Consider the following 24149-nt stretch of genomic DNA (forward strand, 5'->3'; position numbering starts at 1 on the left):
CCCTGGGAGATAGGAACCTTTATAAGGTCACCCCTCAGCATCTGACACTCCAGGGAAAACAGCCCCAGCCTGTTCAGCCTCTCCCTATAGCTCAAACCCTCCGACCCTGACAACATCCTTGTAAATATTTTTTGAACCCTTTCAAATTTTACAACATCCTTCTGATAGGAAGGAAATCAGAATTGCGCACAATATTCCAACAGTGGCCTAACTAATGTCCTGTACATTGGGAGGACACAACATGACCTCCCAACTCCTGTACTCAATACGCTGACCAATAAACCAAGGTCTTTTTGTTCAGCAACACTCCCCAGAACCTTACCGTTAAATGTATAAGCCCTGCCCTGATTTGCCTTTCCAAAATGCAGCACCTCACATTTATCTAGATTAAACTCCATCTGCCATCCTCGGCCCATTGGCCCATCTGATCAAGATTCTGTTGTAACGTTCTTCGCCATCCACTCATCTCCAATTTTGGTGTCATCTGCAAGCTTACTATACAAAATGCTACAAGAGCAGGTCAGAGGCTGGGAATCCTGCAGCGAGTAACTCCCCTCCTGACTCCCCAAAGCCTGTCCACCATCTCCAAGGGTAAAAAATGAGGTCTGCAGATGCTGGAGATCACAGCTGCAAATCACCTGGTCAAAGCACAGCAGGCCAGGCAGCATCTCAGGAATAGAGAATTCGACATTTCGAGCATAAGCCCTTCATCAGGAATGAGAGAGAGTAGCCAAGCAGGCTAAGATAAAAGGAAGGGCTTATGCTCGAAACGTCGAATTCTCTATTCCTGAGATGCTGCCTGGCCTGCTGTGCTTTGACCAGCAACACATTTGCAGCTGTGATCTCCAGCATCTGCAGACCTCATTTTTTACTCGAAGATTTTAACCTACTGCGAATCCTCTTATAAGGATGCCTTCCTTGAAGAAGCTCTCTTCCTCCCTCACCCTACCTTTTATCTTAGCCTGCTTGGCTACTCTCTCTCATTCCTGATGAAGGGCTTATGCTCGAAATGTCGAATTCTCTATTCCTGAGATGCTGCCTGGCCTGCTGTGCTTTGACCAGCAACACATTTGCAGCACCATCTCCAAGACACAAGTCAGGAGTGTGATGGAATACTCCCCACTTGCCCTGGATGGGGGTAGCTCCAACAACACTTAAGAAGCTCCACACCATCCAGAACAAAGCAGCCATTTGATTGGCACCACATCCACAAACATCCACTCCCTCTACCACTGACACTCAGTAGCAGCAGGGTCTATCATCTACAAGATGCACTGCAGAAATTCACCAAAGATCATCAGACAGCACCTTCCAAACTAAAAATGTGTTGCTGGTTAAAGCACAGCAGGTCAGGCAGCATCCAAGGAACAGGAAATTCGACGTTTCGGGCCAGAGGCTCTGGCCTGAAACGTCGAATTTCCTGTTCCTTGGATGCTGCCTGACCTGCTGTGCTTTAACCAGCAACACATTTTCAGCTCTGATCTCCAGTATCTGCAGACCTCACTTTTTACTCGAGCACCTTCCAAACCCATGACTCTGCCATCTACAAGGCCAGATACATGGGAACACCACCCCCCACACATTCCCCTCTGGGATATCTTAACTTTAAATTGAATCACCGTACCTTCACTGCTACTCAACTAAAATCCTGGCGATGCTTCCCTCAGGGCATTGTGGGTCTGGTACACTCTGTGGACTGCACTGGTTTGAGAAGGCGGTTCAGCCCCACCTTCCGAATTAGGGATGGGCAATAAATGCTTTATCTACAACCGAGAACAGTTAAATAAAAGTGTCGCTCCTAGTTTTTGAATCTCCTACAACCACAAATATCATCTTTACATTTACCCTGGGAAGTCCTTTATCGCTGTGAAGAGCGTTCTGTAGCTGCGAGTGAAATCTGAAGGCAGTATAATTAGATCTTAAGTGTGAGATGTTGCCACTGAGTGATGCTGGGGTAGCCAGGATTAGTGCTAGTTCTGACTGATGCCTTGCCTGTCAGGGAAACACTAAATGCTGTCATTGTGAAGTGGAACATCCTCTAATAAACTCGAACCTTGAAACATCATCGCAAATTAAATTCTTTGTGGCTACAGAGGGAAGGTGTACTTCCATGTCAGAAATGATTTGAGAATTTTGGGTTTGCATTGAATCATATTCTCCCTCAACGTCTTGATGACAGATCCCACAAACACCTCGAAGCTATTATCTGTCAGACTGTGTCTCAGCAAACGGAGAGGTGCACAGTGATCTTATTTCGAGTAATCTCTTTACTGGCTGGAAATTATTTTCACTGCTAACGCTCCCAAAGATGGGAGAAGGTTTGTGGAGCGTGGATAACCAGCAGACCGGTTGAGTCAAATGACGTGTTTCTGCATTGAAAACAATCTACATAATCTCCAGAGAGTCAACATTAATAAAGAGAGAAGATGTCTCAAGACTGAAGCAACTGACAATAAAACAGTGATAAAAAAAAACACATTCTTAATGAATAACACAAGCAAACCTTGTAAATGTGGGTTAATTTGTTTTGTGTTTGATCATAGGCTCTGGGTGTCACTGGCTGGGCTAGCATTTATTGCCCGTTCCTAATTCCTCTTTGATTTGGGTGGTATAGACCAGAAAGGGGGACAGCTGATCATCTTCTCCAAAGGGCATGAGAAAACCCAGTGAGATTTCACAACAAACGACAGATATTAAGGCTAACAATTAATTCTACATTTCTTCCGAATTTCACCATGGATTTGAATCAATGTCCACAAAATGGTAATGTGGGGTTCTGGATCATTATCCCAAAGACATTGCCATGATACTAACACCTTCCCAAATGTAACTTTTACAGATACGTTCCTGGATGATATACACAAACACACTCTGCTGCCTGTATGCTCACTCAAAACAAATCCCAGTCCCGAGTCATCGCTGAGTCACTGGCTAACATTGGCTCCTGCTCAACACCTCAATGAGCTGACCTTTTATCCTACTCTAAGAACAGACTAACCTACATTCCCTTCATCTTACTCTCATCCATGTGCCCATCCAAGAGTCGCTTAAATGTCCCTGATGTATCTGACTCTACTCCCACTGCTGGCAGTACATTCCACACACCCCCCACTCTCTGTGTAAAGAACCTCCCTCTGACATCGCCCCTAAATCTTCCTCCAATCACCTGAAAATTATGCCGCCTTATTAAAAAACATTTCCCCTCTGGGAAAAAGTCTCTGGCTAGCCACTCTATCTCTGCCTCTCAACATCTCGTACACCTCTATCAAGTCACCCCTCATCCTTCTTCACTCCAATGAGAAAAGCTCTAGCTTCCTCGATCTTTCTTCATAAGACACACCCTCCAGTCCAGGCAGCTTCCTGGGAAATCTCCTCTGCACCCTCTCTCGAGTTTCCACATCTTTCTCATAATGAGGCAACCAGACCTGAACACAATATTCCAAATGTGGTCTAACCAGGGCATTATAGAGCTGCAGCATAACCTCACGGCTCTTAATCTCAATCCCCCTGCTAATGAAAGCCAACATACCACATCCCTTCGTAACAACCGTATCAATCTGGGTGGCAACTTTGAGGGATCTATGGACATGGACCTCAAGATCCCTCTGTTCCTCCACACTGCCAAGAACCCTGCCTTTAACCCTGTATTCTGCATTCAAATTCAATCTTCCAAAGTGAATGGCTTCACTTGTTTGCAGGTGGAACTCCATCTGCCAGTGTCATTGAGATGTGGTTCTGTGAAGTACTCTGGGGCATTTAATCAGTTTAAGACCTGACATAAACACAAGTCATAGTCATACAGCATGGAAACAGACCCTCAGTCCACACCGACCTGATATCCTAACCTAATCTAGTCCCATTTGCCAGTATTTGGTGCATATCCCTCTAAACACTTCCTATTCATTACTCACCCAGATAATGCAATTGTACCAGCCTCCACCACTTCCCCTGACAGCTCACTCCACACACGCACCACCCTCTGCATCAAAACGTTGCTCCTTAAGTTCATTTAAACTTTTCCATTCCCATCTTAAACCTAGGCCCTGTAGTTCTGGACTCCCCTACCCTGGGGAAAATACCTGGGTTATTCACCCTATCCGTGTCCTTCATGATTTTATAAACCTTGCAAGGTCACCCCTCAGCATTGTTATTGGAGCAGAACAGAGTATGGTGGTTTTATAAATAAATATTGAGTTTCTGTCTTGTTAAAATCAGAAATTGGCAGAAAAGCTCAGTAGGTCTGGCAGCATCTGTGGAGAGAAACCAGAGTTAACATTTCAGATCCAGTGACACTTCCACAGAGCAGTGAAGTTAGGTTTGGATTTTATGCCTTAAAGGAGCCATTGACTCGATGTAACTCTTTCTGCACCATGGCCTAAATTCCAAATCCAGCCCCAAATAGATTCAACCTCCCATTCTACATTCATTCAACACATCAAGTTAGACCACCCCCTGAGAAAAGGAAGTGACTTCACCACAGGAAGTGACATCACCAACCCAAAGAAACCCAAACATATAAATAGAAAGCAGGAATTTTCAGCATTGCTTCATCTGAGGCCCACTGAAGATGTTACCCAGTAGGGTAACGAAACATCTGGAAATGAACCTACATCCAGAACCTCAACCTGAGCTACAAATCTTCGCAAAACTCGCTAATACATCCATTCTCTTTATATCCTACAATGTTAGCGTGGTATCCACCTCGGTTAGTCAGGAGTAGAGATGATCGTCCAGTTAACTAATTGTCGTTAGGCTTCTAACCAGAATGAAAGTTCAGCCTTCAAACTGCCTCTTGGGGAAGGGACAGAAAAAAAGAAATCTTCTCTCATCAGGGGTCATGAGGTTTTGGAACTTGCCTTCCCAAAAGGTGCTGGGGTAGAATGCTTGAATATCTTTAAGGCAATGGGGTGTGAAAGGTTAAAACACAAAGAGAAATTGCTGGAAAAACTTCTGAAGGAGGGTCGCTGAACTTGAAATGTTAACTCTGTTTCTCTTTTCAAAGATGCTGCCATACCTACTGAGTTTCTCCAGTGATTTCTGATTTTGATTCTGATTTCCAGCATCCACAGTTCTTTGGTTTTCTGGAATATGATCAAGGGTTGTCAGGCATGGGGAGAGTGAGGCTAGCGTGATGCTATTGTATGAAAGAGCAGGCACAAAGGGGCTGAACTCTTGCTCCTGTTTTGCATGTTCCTCCACACTAGTCCATGCACCTTCTTCCAACTTCTGGTGAAGTTTTCCAGACCCAATCCATCACACGGCTGACGGCACCTTGGAAGATATGAAGCACTTTGCAAATCTGTGTCAATCAGATAACTCCACACAATGCACCAAATCCGAAGCAAAAGCAGAAATTGCTGGATAAATTCAGCAGTTCTGGCAGCATCGGGGGACTGAGATCAGAGGTAACATTTCAGGTCAAGTAACCCTACCTCAGAACTTAGTCATAAAGATGAAGAGCTATCATATCCCCTTGAGCTTTTGATTAGAATATGCCCATTGAATGCTGAGTGAGGGATACAATACATTTAAATTCTGGAACAGATTGAATGGAGTTGACAAAATAATCAGAGAAGCGAGAAGGAGATTTTTCTAATCTCAGTGAGTTATTACCATTTCCTTTGCATTGTTTATATAAGTACAGGAAGCAGATTCATAAGGAACTTACAAAAACTAACTGGGTGAATGTTGGAGGAGGAAAAAGACATTGGAGTGCTCTGCAGAAAGAGTGCAAAGTGAGAGGAAAGGCAGGAGAGCTCAAATTGCCTCCCTCTGTGTTTCAGAGGTTTATGAGTTAGACCAGGGTGGTTTTTACCGGTAATAGTACAGGAACGTTCCCCAAAATCCAAGAGGCCATCAAAGAACTTTTAATTTGGTATTTCTTACAGACTCCTCACGATTTCAACAAATAAGAAGCTCCAATACCTTCATGCAACCATCCCACCCACACCCACCCACACGCACACACACCCACACACACACACACACACACACACACCCACACACCCACCCACATCCACACACACACACACCCACACACACACACACATCCACCCACACACACACACACATCCACACACAGACACACACACTCTCTCACACACACACCCACACCCACCCACACCACTGCACACACACACCCACACCCACACACACACACCCACACCACCACACACACACACCCACACACACACCCACACACACCCACATCCACCCACACCCATACACACACACTCACACCCACACACACCCACACACACACACCCACACAAACACCCACACATACACCCACACACACCCACACCACCACACACACACACCCATACACACACACACATACCCACATCCACCCACACACACACACCCATACACACACACTCACACCCATACACACACCCACACACCCAAACACACACCCACACCCCCACCCACACACACCCCAGACCCACACCCCCACCCACATATGCCACCACCCACACACACGCCCCACACCCACCCCACACAAACATACACTCCACACCCATACACACACTCCCACCCACACACCCCACAGCCACACACACACACCCACACCCACACACACCCACCCAAACAACCGCCACCCACACATACCACCCACACACACCTCACACCCACACACAATCACACACACACCCAAAAACCCACACACACCCCTATCCCCACACACTCCCCATACCCACACACACCGCTACCCACACACACTGTACACCCACACCCTACACACACACACACTCACCACACACACCCCCACACCCACACTCCCCACACCCCCACCCACACACACACCGCCACCCACACACACCGCTACCCACACACACCGTACACACACACCCCACACGCACACACACTCCCCACACGTGCACATACTCCCCACACACACACACCCCACACCAACACACACCCCCCACACCCACAAACACACCCCCATACACACCTACACACACACCCACCCACACACACCCCACACCCACCCCACACCCACACACACCCACACACACCCCACACCCACACCCACACACCCCCACCCACTCCCACACCGCCACCCACACACACACCCCCTACACCAACACACACCCCCCACACCCACCCCACACCCACAGACACACCCCCACACCCACACACACACCCACACACACACCCCACACCCACACACACACCCATACACCTCCACCCACATGCACCCCATACCCACACACACACCCACCAACACACAGCCCCACACCCACACACCCCACCCCCCTACTCGCCACACCCACACACACCCCCACCCAAACTCACCCCACACCCACCAACTCACAGCCCACACACTCCCCCCACCCACATACACCCCACCCCCACACACACACACCCCATACCCACACACCCACACACACCCACCAACACAGCCCCACATCCACACACTCCCACCCCCACACCCCACCCCCATCCACTCAGACACATCCCCATCCACACACACCCCACACCCACACATACACCCATCAACACACAGCCCACAACCACACCCCACCCACCTACACCCCACACCCACACCCAAACACACCCGACACCCACACACACCGCCACACATACCCCATACCCACACACAACCCCACACACTCCACACCTACACACAACCCCCACACACACCCCGCACCCACACATCCCACACCCACAAACATTCCCCACACTCACACATATCCCCCACCAACACACACCCCACAGCCACACTCACCCATACCCACATACACCCCCAACCACACACACACCCACCAACACTCAGCCCCACACCCACACACACCCCACACCCACATATACCCCACACCCAACACGCAGCCCACACCCACCTACACGCCACACCCACACACACCCCCACCCAAACACACCCCACACCTACACGCACACACACCCACCAACTTATAGCCCACACCCACACCCCCACCCACTTACACCCCACACCCACACACACCCCACACCCACATACTCCCCACTCTGCTGTGATAGAGGGAGATCTGTAAATCTCTAAGCAAGACTGACCGTATTAGTGACTGAAACACTACGCACTCCCCCCACCCCTCCTAATGGAAACTTGGAGAACGAGAGTATCTCTATTCTTTGATATTGCTTCCTGTCCCATTCCTTTGACCGTTGGGTGCTCCATGGTCTTTCATTATAATGTTTAGGGATTTCACAGCTTGGAAAGGAGCCCTTCAGCCCATCATGCTATCACGGTAGCAATGTCCATTGCTGCTTGAGATTGTGTGTGTGTGTGAGAGACAGAGAGAGTGTCAGACAGACAGAGACACAGCTGAGAACCCCGTAATTATGGCCTTTTCATACTGAGCCGGGTACACCTCATTCTTCAACATTTCTAACTCAGTCATCGCACATTCGGCTGAATGCAGACTCCAGTTTTGTTTCAGATGTCAACGATAAAAATATGGTTCAACTCCTTGAAATGTGTTGTTCACACTTCAGTCATTACACACCAAGTGATGTCAGGTGTCATTGGGAAGATGTTGTGCTTAAATTACCAGGTGGGAGGAGTCCCACTACACACAGGACCCTTCCAGTTTCACATTTTGTGTGACCCCTCCCCACACACACACACTCCCCCCCGACCCACGCACACACACTCCCCTACCCATATACAATCCCCCACACACACACTCCCCTACCCACACCCCCCCCACACACACACACCCCACCCACACCCACCCACACCAACACCCACACACACCCCACCCACACACCCCCACACCCACCCCCACCCACATGCACCCCCACGCACCCCACCCACACACACCCCACCTACACTCACCAACACACACCCCACCCACACACACCCATACCCACCTCACACACACCCACACCCACCCCACCCACACCCTACTCACACACACCCCACACCCACACCCCACCCAAACACACCCCACCCACACACACCTCACACACACACACCCACACACACCCACCTACACCCCACCCACTCAGACCCATACCCCACACACCCACACACACTCATACCCCATACACACCCCACCCACACACACCCACACCCCATCCACACCCCACCCACACACCCCATCCATACAAACCCCACCCACACACACCCCACCCACACCACACCAACACACACCCCCAACCACACCCCCACCCACACACACCCCACCCACACCACACCAACACACACCCCCAACCACACCCCCACCCACACACCCCCCCACCCACACCCCCACCCACACACCCACACACACCCAAACACACCCCACCTACACACACCCACACACACACCACCAACACTCACCCCCACCCACACATACCCCACCCTCACACACCCACAAATACACACCCCAACCACAACTCCCACACACCCCACCCACACTTCAACGCCCACACACACCCCACACCCACACAAATACCCCATCCACACACACCTACACCCACACCCCACACACACATATACCCCACCCACATACACCCACACACATACAACCCCACCCAGACACACCCCCTACACCCACACACACACACCCTACACCCACACACAGCCCCACACCCACACACACACCCCACACACACCCCCTACACTCACATCCCCTCCACATACACACACACCCACACACACCCCACCCACACATACACAGCCCCACACCCACACATACCCCACACACACACCCACACACATCCACTCACCCCCACACACAACCACACACCCACATATACCCCACCCACACCCCCACACAACTGCCACCCACACATACACCCCACACCCACACCCACCCCACATCCACACACAATCACACACCCACCCAAAAACCCACACACACCCCTACACCCACACACTCTCCATACCTACACACACCCCCATCCACACACACACCCCACACCCACACACACTCCCCACACCTACACACTCCACATACACACACCCCACACCCACACACACACCCCATACCCACACCCCACACCCACACACACCCTCACCCACACACGCCCACACCGCCACCCACACACACACCCCACACCAACACACACCCCCACGCACACACCCCACACCAACCCCACACCAACATACACCCCCCACACCCACACACACACACCCAAACACACCCACGCCCACACACCCCACAAACACATTCCTCACACCCACATTCACACCCACCCACACACACCCCATACCCACCCACACCGACACACACCCACACACACACACACACCCCACACCCACACACCTTCACCCACACACACTCCATACCCACACACACCTACACACACCCACCAACACACAGCCCCACACCCACACACCCCCACCCACCTACATGCCACACCCACACCCACCCCCACCCCCATCCAAACACACCCCACACCCACACCCACTAACACACAGCCCACACACTCTCCCCACCCACATACACCCCCACCCACACACACACACCCCATACCCACACACCCATCCACACACACACCCACACCCACACCCACCAACACAGTCCCACATCCACACCCCCCCCACCCCCATCCACTCAGCCACATCTACACACACCCCACACCCACACATACCCCATACCCACACACAACCCCACACACACTCCACACCTACACACAACCCCCACACACACCCCGCACCCACACATCCCACACCCACAAACACCTATACCCGCATACACCCCCACCCACACACACGTACACCAACACTCAGCCCCACACCCACCTCACACCCACATATACCCCACACCCATACACACACCCAACACACAGCCCACACCCACACCCACCTACACGCCACACCCAAACACACCCCACACCCAAACACACACCCCCCACACACACACACACACATCAACTTATAGCCCACACCCCCACCCACCTACACCCCACACCCACACACACACACCCAAACACACCCCACACCCACATACTCCCCACTCTGTTGTGATAGAGGGAGATCTGTAAATCTCTAAGCAAGACTGACCGTATTAGTGACTGAAACACTACGCACTCCCCCCACCCCTCCTAATGGAAACTTGGAGAACGAGAGTATCTCTATTCTTTGATATTGCTTCCTGTCCCATTCCTTTGACCGTTGGGTGCTCCATGGTCTTTCATTATAATGTTTAGGGATTTCACAGCTTGGAAAGGAGCCCTTCAGCCCATCATGCTATCACGGTAGCAATGTCCATTGCTGCTTGAGATTGTGTGTGTATGTGTGTTGGTGTGTGTGAGAGAGAGAGTGTGTGTCAGACAGACAGAGACACAGCTGAGAACCCCGTAATTATGGCCTTTTCATACTGATCCGGGTACACCTCATTCTTCAACATTTCTAACTCAGTCATCGCACATTCGGCTGAATGCAGACTCCAGTTTTGTTTCAGATGTCGATCAGGTGTCATTACACCGTGTCTAATGAGCTTCAGGCGGCAGGTGCAAACTGTTAAAATTCTCTAACTGTCACCCATCAGGTTTCCAGACGGTAGTGAGTGGAAATCTGTTCTCACATGTCAGTCATCAAAACAAAGATGGCAGCTCTCAGGTGGAACCCTCCAATGATCACAACTCCAATCCTGTTAGCACAGCAAGAGCCAGGGCTCCCATCAGAAACATACCAAGCGATGTGGAGCACGCTGAACGTGAGCAATGAAATATTGTGAATGACACATTCCAAACTGTCGAGGAAAACAAACACTCAAACTGCACTTACAACCGTTGTGTGTGTTAGACAAGACGGGGAATTTGTGTGACAACTGATGTTTGTTAACCACAGTGTTATAACTGTAATAGCACCAAAAAATGTGTTTGAGGGGAGGGGGAGGGTGTGGGTGAGGGGAGTGTGTCGGTTGGGGGGTGTGTGGGTGGGTGTGAATGGGTGGCAGTGTGTGTGGGTGGGGGAGTGTGTGTGTCTGTGTGTGTGTGTGTGGGTAGGGGAGTGTGTGTGTGTGTGTGGGTAGGGGAATGTGTGGGTGGGGGAGTGTGTGTGGGTGGGTGGGTGTGTGTGGGTAGGGGAGTGTGTATGGGTGGGTGGGTGTGTATGGGTTGGGGAGTGTGTGTGTGGGGGTCAGGGGGGGGGAGTGTGTGTGTGTGGGGAGGGATCACACAAAATGTGAAACTGGAAGGGTCCTGTGTGTAGTGGGACTCCTCCCACCTGGTAATTTAAGCACAACACCTTCCCAATGACACCTGATATCACTTGGTGTGTAATGACTGAAGTGTGAACAACACATTTCAAGGAGTTGAACCATATTTTTATCATTGATTCTCACTGTGGATAGGATATCTTTTGCCATGAAAGGAGACATAAATGTGAGGTGCTGCATTTTGGAAAGGCATATCAGGGCAGGGCTTATCCACTTAATGTAAAAAATGAGGTCTGCAGATGCTGGAGATCACAGCTGCAAATGTGTTGCTGGTCAAAGCACAGCAGGTTAGGCAGCATCTCAGGAATAGAGAGGTGCTGCATTTTGGAAAGGCATATCAGGGCAGGGCTTATCCACTTAATGTAAAAAATGAGGTCTGCAGATGCTGGAGATCACAGCTGCAAATGTGTTGCTGGTCAAAGCACAGCAGGTTAGGCAGCATCTCAGGAATAGAGAAGATGCTGCCTAACCTGCTGTGCTTTGACCAGCAACACATTTGCAGTTATCCACTTAATGGTAAGGTCCTGGGGAGTGTTGCTGAACAAAGAGACCTTGGAGTGCAGGTTCATAGCTCCTTGAAAGTGAAGTCATAGGTAGATAGGATAGTGAAGGAGGTGTTTGGTATGCTTTCCTTTATTTCCTTCATTTAATATAGGAGTTGGGATGTCATGTTGCAGCTGTACAGAGCATTGGTTAGGTCACTTTTGGAATAAAGTGTTAATTCTGGTCTCCCTGCTACAGGAAGGGTGTTGTGAAACTTGAGAGGGTTCAGAAAAGATTTACAAGGATGTTGCCAGGGTTGGAGAGTTTGAGCGATAGGGAGAGATTGAACAGGCTAGGGCTGTTTTCCCTGCAGCGTCGGAGGCTGAGGGGTGACCTTATAGAGGTTTACAAAGTTATGAGGGGCATGGATAGGGTAAATAGACAAAGTATTTTCTTCTGAATGGGGGAGTCTAGAACTAGAGGGCACAGATTTAAGATGAGAGGGGACCTAAGAGGCAACTTTTTCACACAGAGGGTGGTGCGTGTATGGAATGAGCTGCCAGAGGAAGTGGTGGAGGCTGGTACAATTGCAACATTTAAAAGGCATCTGGATGGGTATATGAATAGGAAGGGTTTGGAGGGATATGGGCCAAATACTGGCAAATGGGACTAGATTAAGTTAAGATATTTGGTCAGCATGGACGATTTGGACCAAAGGGTATGTTTCCGTCCTGTACATCTCTGAGTCTAAGACTTTGTGAGCGAAATGTGATCAAGGACAAACATGGCATCAGGAAGCGAAATTGTCCTTTCACCCTGCCTACGTATGTCCTTGAGCAGGCAGAGCCAATATCTGATGACACAATGTTATAATTAACCTTGCAGATATTTAATTTGGATCAAAAATCATCTCTTCATTACTGTGTACAGCCACAATGATGAATATGAGATACGAGAGCCATTGACTCTTGTCTGGCCTGACAGAGGTGACCCTTCCCAATCAGCTCAGCTAATAGAACGTGGCATTCCTCCAGGAGTTCCATTAGGAATGAGCTCTGACTGACAAACAGACACACTGGTGATGTATCTCCATCATGTGCCAGATCCAAACAACAGAAGGCTTGATCCACTAATCATTAACTCTTCCGTCACATTAGAACTGAAGACCGGTGCTCTAGAACTTGCCGGAGAGCTACAACACTGACATCCACCCTGCAGTGTGGAAAATGGCACAGGAATTTCCTGCCCCCCACAGTAACCTGGCCAATTGCCACCCCATCAGTCTATACTGGATCAGCAGCAAAGTGGCACAGGAGGTGTCGTTAAACAGTACTTGCGAAAAAATGGCCTCTTTACCAACACTCAGTTTGGAATCCACCAACCAGCTCCTGACCTCATTACAGCCTTGGTTCCAACAAGGACAAAAGAGCTGAATTCCAGAGGGGATGGGAGAGGGACAGCCCTTGACATCAAGGCTGTATTTGACTGGGTGCGGCATCAAGGAGCCCTGGTTAAACTGGAATCACTGGGTATAAGAGGGCAACTCCCCACTGGTTGGAGTCATACCTGGCACGTAGGAAGGTGGTTGCGGGCAAACCTGGCACGTAGGAAGGTGGTTGCGGGGACTGGAGATATATCACCTCAATATCAAGAAAGGAGGTCTTCAGGGTAGTGTCCTCACCCTTGATATTCCCATTGCTGAACCCTTAACATTGAGAGCATTACCTTGGTTAAGAAACTGAATTAGACTAGCCATAGAAATACAGTGGCTCCAACAGCAGGTCAGAGGTTCGGAATCCCGAATCAAGTCACTTACCTCCTGATTTTACAACCATTTACTCCCCACTTGCCCTGGATGGATGTAGCTCCAACAACACTCAAGGAGCTCGACACCGTCCAGGACAAAGCAGCCGCTTGATTGGCACCACATCCACAAACCCCCACTCCCTCCACCACCGACACTCAGTAACAGCAGTGTGTACCAGCTACCAGATACACTGCACAAATTCACCAAAGATTCTCAGGCAGCACCTTCCAAACCCATGACCACTTCCCTCTAGAAGGACAAGGGCAGCAGATACATGGGGAACACCACCCCCTGCAAGTTCCCCTCCGTGACCCTCACCATCCTGACATGGCCATACATTGCCATTTCTTCAGTGTCACTGGGACAAAATGCTGGAATTCCCTCTCTAAGGGCACCATGGGTCAAACCACAAAAACAGGTGGACTGCAGCAGTTCAAAAAGGCAGCTCACCCCCACCTTCTGAAAGGTCTTCAGGGTTGGGTGAAAAATGCTGACCCCAAGCAGCAACACCCACATCCCGTGAATGAAAACATCTTACTTTTAAAAATCACTAAAGAAACTGCTGAAGGGATATCTGGGAGAGCTGACACAGGCATGTTGGGACAAATGGCCTCCTTAGGACCTTATAGTAAGGCTTGGATGTCCAGTAACAGTGGGACCTGATGAGCAACCCTCTCACTCTGTTTAGTAAACAGTAGGAGAATCCGAGCCAAGTGGTGAGGGTGTGTGATACTCCCAGATGGGCCTTATTCAGTGAGGACATGAAACTGCAGCCCCCCTGGGTTGCAGTGATACTTGCCACAGTGCTCTTTAGATGCAGAGCCTTCCCTGGTTTCCAAATCCAACGTGAACACCCCAACCAACAGATCGTTCAATCGTTTATCTCAATGTTCCCCTGGGATCTTGGTGTGCATCATCTAGTGCTTTGTTTCTCTGCATTATAACCTCTTTGCAAAGTGTGTTGCGGGGCACTGAGTGCGGTAGAAACCCTCTCTTTGGAGGGATTGATTAGATTAGATTAGATTACTTACAGTGTGGAAACAGGCCCTTTGGCCCAACAGTGACCCACCGAAGCGCAACCCACCCAGACCCAATCCCCTACATTTACCCCTACGGGCAATTTAGCATGGCCAATTCACTTAACCTGCACATTTTTGAACTGTGGGAGGAAACCCACGCAGACACGGGGGGAATGTGCAAACTCCACACAGTCGCTTGAGGCGGGAATTGAACCCGGGTCTCTGGCGCTGCGAGGCAGCAGTGCTAACCACTGTGCCGCCAGGCTGCCCACTTAAGAAGTTTTGGATGACACAGTAATTGGTAAAGTGGCAAAGTGTTAGAAGATAGCTGTAAACTGAAGAAGGATGTCAAGATCAGATTAGATTAGATTAGACTTACAGTGTGGAAACAGGCCCTTCGGCCCAACAAGTCCACACCGACCCGCCGAAGCGCAACCCACCCGTACCCCTACATTTACCCCTTACCTAACACTACGGGCAATTTAGCATGGCCAATTCACCTGGCCCGCACATCTTTGAATTGTGGGAGGAAACCAGAGCACCCGGAGGAAACCCACACAGACACGGGGAGAACGTGCAAACTCCACACAGTCAGTCGCCTGAGGCTGGAAGTACTTGATCCCAGTCAACATTCTGACCTCTTCTCCCGTTTAGTTAATAAAACTGCAACAGCGTAACTTGTTTTGTACTCATTCGTGGGAGTTCTCTGGCTAGGCCAACATTTAATGCCCGTCCCTAATTGCCCAGGGTCAACCACATTGCTATGGGTCTGGAGTCCCATGTAGGCTAAACCAGTTAAGGATGGCAGATTTCCTTCCCTGAAGGACATTAGTGACCCAGATGGGTTTTCCTGATAATGGCTGCTAGATTTTTTTGGTCATGGTAGGATTTGAACCCAGATCTCCAGAACATTAGCTGGATTTACCTGGATTAATAGTCCAGTGATAATTGGACCAGAACATTGCCTCCACTGATTGTCTTTATTGATCAGGATGGCAAGCCATGACTGAGGCTAGAGAGATCTGTTTCCACAGCATTACCAAGTTGCCTCTTGGTGGTGACGTAATCACAGTCTTGGTGAGTCAGACACTTTGTTCAGTTTAGAGATTTTGCAACCCAGTGAACCGTCGGTGAGATTGCTAAAGGCTCTGTACAAATCTAATATAGCGCGCCTCATCAGTGACTGGTTACCACAGCAACAAGATAGAAACCAGAGGAAAAAGTAACCTAACTTCATCAGAGAGAGACAGAGACAGACAGAAAGAGAGAGAGAGAGAGAGAGAGAGAGAGAGTGAGGGGGGGGGGAGGAGGGGGGGTGGGGGAGAGGGGGGAGAGAGAGAGACAGAGAGACAGAGAGAAAGAGAAGGGAAATCAGGGCCAGGTTAATTGCCTGACAATGGCAGTGAAATACAACAAATGGAAATGATTGCATTTACAAAACAGATCATTTATTTTGACCTGCTCCAACCCCGGGTAAAAAGCATTTAAACAAATTTAATAATCAGCACGTTTTGACACGGCGATATTGCTGACCATATCTGGAGAGCTGCCTGACCCTCCTCACAGACTTCACTTGTGCACCAAGGAAAAGAGGAGACTTCATTTCGATAGCACCTGTCAGGGCTTGGGACACCCTGAAACACTTCACAGCCAATCAAGTACTTCTTCAAAATGTAGTCGTTCATGGCATGTTGGCATTGCCGTCTGGGCCAGTATTTACTGCCCATCCTGGATTGGAATTTGCTGTGGGTCTAGAGTCACATGTAGGCTAGAGCAGGTAAGGATTGTACATTTCCATCCCTACATGGCTCAGTGGTTAGCACTGCTGCCTCACAGCACCATGGACCCAGGTTCGATTCCAGCCTTGGGTGACTGTCTCAACGTGTGTGTGTGTGTGTGTGTGTGTGTGTGTGTTTCCTCTGCGTGGTCCCATTTCCTCCCACAGTCTAAAGATGTGTAGGTTAGGGGGGATTGGCCACGTTAAACTTCCATTAGTGTCTGGTGATGTGTAAAATTAGGTGGATTAGCAATGGGAAATGCAGAATTGCAGGGATGGGGTAGATCAGGGTGGGATGCTCTTTGGCAGGTCAGTGTGGCCTCGATGGGCTGAATGGCCTGCTCCCACACTGTAGGGATCCTATGATCATTAAGGACAATGGTGAGCCAGATTGGGGTTTTTCCCAACAATTGTACACAGAAAACTCCCACAAGCAGCAATGAGATCATGGATATGTGACTGTGTCAGTGACAGGAGGGGCCATTGAGGAGAGAGCTTCTAATACCTTTAGGAACAGGTGGGCATTGCAGGGAGAGTGTGGGAAAGTAGAGTGCTTCATTTACCCCTCCAACTCTATTTTTGATTTGATCCCGACCCTCCCCCTTACTTTTTCTTCCACACAGACATTGCCTCTACTGCACTCTGCATGACACTGGTTCCCTGGCCGCTGGGTGTTTTCTCTGGTGGTGGAATATTGAATAAAATTGTTTACAAAGTGATGTTTTCACTGAGCGTTGCACTGGCCTACACACAGCACAGGACTATGGGTAAAAATGAGCACGACTTCTGTAGGGTATAGCATTAGTGTAAGGGTGAAAGGAAAAAGGAGACAGCTTCCCTACGTGTCTCCAAACAACTAACAGGGAGATTTTTGACTAACTGAGGCAGTATGTGGTGTCTTATCCAAAAGATGCAGCTACCAACAGCTCAGCATTCCCTCAGTACTGCCTCCAATGGCTGGGAGGAACAAGTGCATGACAGGGTCAGATCGATCGGTAGAAAGCCCCAATGGAGGATCAATGAGCAGGGGGATGGGGTGGGGGGTGGGGGGGATATGATGCTGCAATTGGAGGACTGGGGAGTGGTCTGGGGCTGAGATGGCACCCCTTTAGTAGGTCCCTGAATTCTTCACTCGCATGGCATGGTGGGTTTCTACTCTGGATCTGAACAGCTTGACCCATGAGTACACAAGACAGTGTTTTGACAAAAATATATTAAAAACTCATTCATATACATCTTCATATACTTAATGTGCCATGCATTAATCCCTAATGTGTGAACATTAACAATGATAGATATTTTCCCAATCAACCTTTTCAGGACTTGAAGTCCAGGCCTCCAGGGCCAAAGGAAGGGACACTAACACCAGGGCCCCATTAACTCAAATTTCATCAGTGACCACAGTGAGATTTGAATCCATATCTCCAATTAGGAGTTCAGAGTCATTACCACTCCATCACCTTTTCCCCATTCCTAACCTTTCCATATTGAAGGTTCCTGTCCTGTTGGTGCATGGGGTCATATCAATGGGGGTCACAGTGGGAAAAGAGTTTGGGGATCACTGGACTAATGAGGAAGGACGGGGAAATGTGGAATCAAAGGACAGAATGGATTGATTAATGAATGCAAGGCAGAGAGTAAATGGGCTGAAAATGTGTTGCTGGAAAAGCGCAGCAGGTCAGGCAGCATCCAAGGAGCAGGAGAGTCGACGTTTCGGGCATGAGCCCTTCTTAGCCTGCTTGGCACACTCTCCTCATTCCTGAAGAAGGGCTCATGCCCGAAACGTCAACTCTCCTGCTCCTTGGATGCTGCCTGACCTGCTGCGCTTTTCCAGCAACACATTTTCAGCTCTGATCTCCAGCATCTGCAGTCCTCACTTTCTCCTACAGAGTAAATGGGAATTACTCAGAATGGCACTTTGTGGGAAGTGCAGCTCCACAAGGATTGGTGCTTGCATCACAGCTGTTCACAATTTTCATGAAAAACTTTGACATTGCAATCAAAAATATGATTTCTCTAACTGTTTGGCTAACACCAGGTTGAGAGGATAGTCAGTTCAGAGAACGATTGCGACAAACTGCAGGAGGATATCGAGAAGTTTACAGAACGAACAAATGACTGCGATGGTTTATCAGCGGAGAGAAATGGGATAAGGTTCATGATGTTAAGAAATAAATCTAAGAAAAAAGGAATCTCAGCTCCTGACCTCATTCCTGTTTGCTGCAATTGTACAGGGCATTGGTGAGATCGCACGTAGTGTAATGTGCTGCAGTTTTGGGGTCTCCTTATTTGAGGATGGATATTCTGGTGAAGGAGGGAGTGCAGCAAAGATTTACCAAACTGATTCCTGGGATGGCAGGACGGACATTAAAAGGGAGACTGAATTAGCTAGGATTATATTCACTGGAATTTAAAAGGACAAAGCAGAGTCTCATATAAACCTATACAATTCTAACAGGACTAGTCATGTAAACATGGGATACTCCCAATAACTAGGGAGTCCAGAACTAAGGGATATAAGGTGGGCCATTGAGGACTGAGATGAGAAGAAATATCTCCATCCACAGGGAGGGGAGCCTGTGGTATTCTTTGCTTCAGAGAACAGTTGAGGCCAAAACATTGAATGTTTCCAAGAAGGAGTTAGGTATAGATCCTAGAGCTAAATGGATCAAAGAGTATGGGGAGAAAGGGAAACAGGGGACTGAGTTGGAAGCAAAAACAGAAGTTGCTGAAGAAACTCAGCAGGCCTGGCAGCATCTGTGACGAGGTATCAGAGTTAACGCTTCGGGTTCAGTCACCCTTCCTCAATCCTGAGATAACAAACACTACATTGGACAAACAGGCAGAAAACTAGCCACCAGGAGACTTGAACACCAACTGGCCACAAAAAGACATGACCCTCTCTCACTAGTATCCTTACATATGGATGAGGAAGGACACCACTTCGATTGGGACAACACATCTATCCTTGGACAAGCCAAACAGAGACAAACGCAAGAATTCCTAGAAGCATGGCATTCCAACCGGAACTCTATCAACAAACACATTGAATTGGATCTGATTTACCACCCCTAAGAAAAAGAACAGGAAATACCATCACCACAGGAAATGACATCACCAACCTAGGGAAACCTAAGCACATAAATAAAGAGTGGGCCATATCCCTAGTGCTTCACCGGAGGCTCACTGATGTTACCTCGTATGATGACGAAACATCTGAAAACAAACCTTCCAGCTCAGTGAGCAAACTTACATCCAGAACCTCAAAATGAGCTACAAATCTTCTCAAAACTGTTTTTGTTTCTGAGTTACAGCATCCATGGTCATATTGAATGACAACAGACCAAATAACTTACTTCTGCTCTTATGTTCTTATGTTTCTATTCCAGCTTTGGTTCATTATTTCCCTAGACCAGAGAAAGCCCCATGTAAACATGGCCAGCTGTAATGACATCCTGCTGCCAGAGGTGGTGTTTTAGTGAGTCCACTCAGGGAGGGGTGTGACCAGTTTACATTGGAAATTCCTATTATAACAGCGATGGAAGAATTTAAAATGAAAAAAAAATCTGAAAGTGCACGCAACTATAGAATTTTATTACATTAATTATGGAGTAGGTTTTACATGTTCCATTTAGCAATAAATATTTCAGTGATAAATCTATCACTGATGTCCATATGAATTTATTGCTGAGCTATTTGTGTTCGCAAGACAGTAATGTCAATGATAACCGTCTCAAGGTGACTGCCTGGCCTCCGGTTGTCTTTTGCAATACCCTCAGCCATACCTTTTTCAGCACCAAATTCCAGTCTCCCATCTACGATCCGACCAAAGCTTCAGTCCATTTAACCATGAGCAGCCCATTACCCAAATCCCAAGTCCCTTTACCTGCAAACATCTGCCTCCAATCAGCTTTCGAAAGTTCTTGCCTAATACCATCAAATTATTGCCCATCACACCTCTTCCCATCACACCTCTTCCCATCACACCTTTGCCACTCATATCCATTAAGAACACAAGGAATAGGAGCATCAATAGACCATTTGGCCCCTTTAGCCTAACCCATCACTCAACAAGATCAACTGCAAGCCTCAGAACATCTAATCTCTTAACTTCTCAGTATTTAAAAAAATCTATCTACCTCCTCTTTGAATAGTTTAATTGATCTAGCCTCTGTGGGAAGGAGAATTCCAGACCTCCACTAGCTCTGAGAGATGTTCCTTCACATCTCAGTTTAAAATGTTTGTCTTTATTTTGTATCAATATCCACTTGTTTGAGAATCGCTCATTAGTTGAAGCATCATTTGAAAAAAATCTCCCTGTCAAGGTCCTTCTGAATTGTGCATGTTTAAATAAGTATTTTGACCATCACATCTTTAAAAAAGCAATAGAAACACTGGAAAGGTGGATTTTGTTCTTAACCAGAATCAAAGCATGATTCAGAAGATGATAAAAATTGAATGGAGCAGGCCATAGTCATAGAGTCATCGAGATGTACAGCATGGAAACAGACCCTTCAGTCTAACCCATCTATGCTGACCAGATATCCCAACCCAATCTAGTCCCACCTGCCAGCACCCGGCCCATATCCCTCCAAACCCTTCCCATTCATATACTCATCCAGGAGCAATGAACCTGCACTCCAAGGTCTCTTTGTTCAGCAACACTCTCTAGGACCTTACCATTAAGCGTATAAGTGCTGCTAAGATTTGCTTTCCCAAAATGCAGCACCTCGCATTTATCTAAATTAAACTCCATCTGCTACTTCTCAGCCCATTGGTCCATCTGGTTAAGATCCTGTTGTAATCTGAGGTAACCCTCTTCGCTGTCCACTACACCTCCAAATTTGGTGTCATCTGCAAACTTACTAACTGCACCTCTTATGCTCATATCCAAATCATTTATATAAATGAAGAAAAGTAGTTGACCCAGCACCAATCCTTGTGGCATTCCACTGGTCACAGGCCTCCAGTCTGAAAAACAAACCTCCACCACCACCCTCTGTCTTCTACCTTTGAGCCATTTCTGTATTCAAATGGCGAGTTCCATCTATATTGCATGAGATCTAACCTTACTAATCAGTCTCCCATGGGGAAACTTGTCGAACGCCTTACTGAAGTCCATATAGATCACATCTACTGCTCTGCCCTCATCAATCCTCTTTGTTACTTCCTCAAAAAACTCAATCAAGTTTGTGAGATATGATTTGCCACGCACAAAGCCATGTTGACTATCCTTAATCAGTCCTTGCCTTTCCGAATTGACGATAGTTTTCAACTCCACATTCTATGAACGGAATTTAAATTCCACCAGTGACCCTGGTGTGATTTCAACCAATGTCCTAGCCTGGACCTCTGGATTATTGATCCAATGACTAATCCCGAACTCAGCAAGGGGTATAGGTGTAAAAGGATGTTGTGAAACTTGAAAGGGTTCAGAAAAGATTGACAAAGATATTTCCAGGGTTGGAGGGTTTGGGTTACAGGGAGAAACTGAATAAGCTGAGACTGTTTTCCCTGGAGCGTCGGAGGCTGAGAGGTGACCTTATAGAAGTTTATAAAATCATGAGGGGCATAGATAGCGTAAATAGACAAGGTCTTTTCTCCAGGGTAGGGAGTCCAGAAATAGATGATAGAAGCTTCAGGTGAGATTGGAAAAGTTTAAAAGGGACCTAAAGTGTAACTTTTTCACACAGAGGGTGGTGTATGTATGGGATTAGCTGCCAGAGGAAGTAGTGGAGGCTGATACAATTACAGCATTTAAAAGGCATTTGGATGGGTATATGAATAGGAAGGGTTGAGGACGTTATGGGCCAAGTTCTGGCAAATGGGACTAGATTAATTTAGAATATCTGGTCAGCATGGAAGAGTTGGACCAAATTGCTGTACACCTACAGGAGCCTGTGACTGTATACCAAGAGCAAGTTAGATATTTTCTAATCAATCTGTTCAGAGATGTTTTGACACCTCTGCAGAACGTGGGATGTGAACCCACACCTCTTGTCTCTGAGGTAGGGGCACTGCCACTGCACCGAAGGGCCCTAAGAGAAGTGATATTAGCATGTGAGGGAGAAAGGAAATGAAGGTGTACTGATAGGGTGAGGCAGTGCCTTGTGGAAACATTGTCTGCAGCATACTCACTGGCACCAATCTGTTAGAGCAATTGGTTTGTGCCTGGACTGTAACATCAGCTAAATAACAGCTTCCCAGCCTTATGGGTTCAAAGAGCAGTAACAAGGAAGAGAAAGTTCCAGAATGTGCATGCAGTAGATTGAAAGTTGTGTTACCAATGTAACAAATTGCTATAGGAATGCAAGGGTTGATCAGCAGAGACCTGATGATAGAGCAGTTCACATTAAGTTCTGGTCCACTTACAAGAAACAATAGACAATAGACAATAGGTGCAGGAGTAGGCCATTCTGCCCTTTGGTTCTGTACCACCATTCAATATGATCATGGATGATCATCCTTAATCAGTGAGGAGAAAGTGAGGTCCGCAGATGCTGGAGATCAGAGCTGAAAATGTGTTGCTGGAAAAGCGCAGCAGGTCAGGCAGCATCCAAGGAACAGGAAATTCGACGTTTCGGGCATAAGCTTTCCTGATGAAGGGCTTATGCCTGAAACGTCGAATTTCCTGTTCCTTGGATGCTGCCTGACCTGCTGCGCTTTTCCAGCAACACATTTTCAGCATCCTTAATCAGTATCCTGTTCCTGCCTTATCTCCATAACCCTTGATTCCACTATCTTTGAGAGCTCTATCCAACTCTTTCTTAAATGAATCCAGAGACTGGGCCTCCACTGCCCTCTGGGGCAGAGCATTCCACACACCCACCACTCTCTGGGTGAAGAGGTTTCTCCTCAACTCTGTTCTAAATAGTCTACCCCATATTTTTAAACTGTGTCCTCTGGTTCAGGACTCACCCATCAGCGGAAAC

The sequence above is a fragment of the Hemiscyllium ocellatum genome, chromosome 8 (genome assembly GCF_020745735.1).
Source record: "Hemiscyllium ocellatum isolate sHemOce1 chromosome 8, sHemOce1.pat.X.cur, whole genome shotgun sequence".
NCBI classification, from domain to species: domain Eukaryota; kingdom Metazoa; phylum Chordata; class Chondrichthyes; order Orectolobiformes; family Hemiscylliidae; genus Hemiscyllium; species Hemiscyllium ocellatum.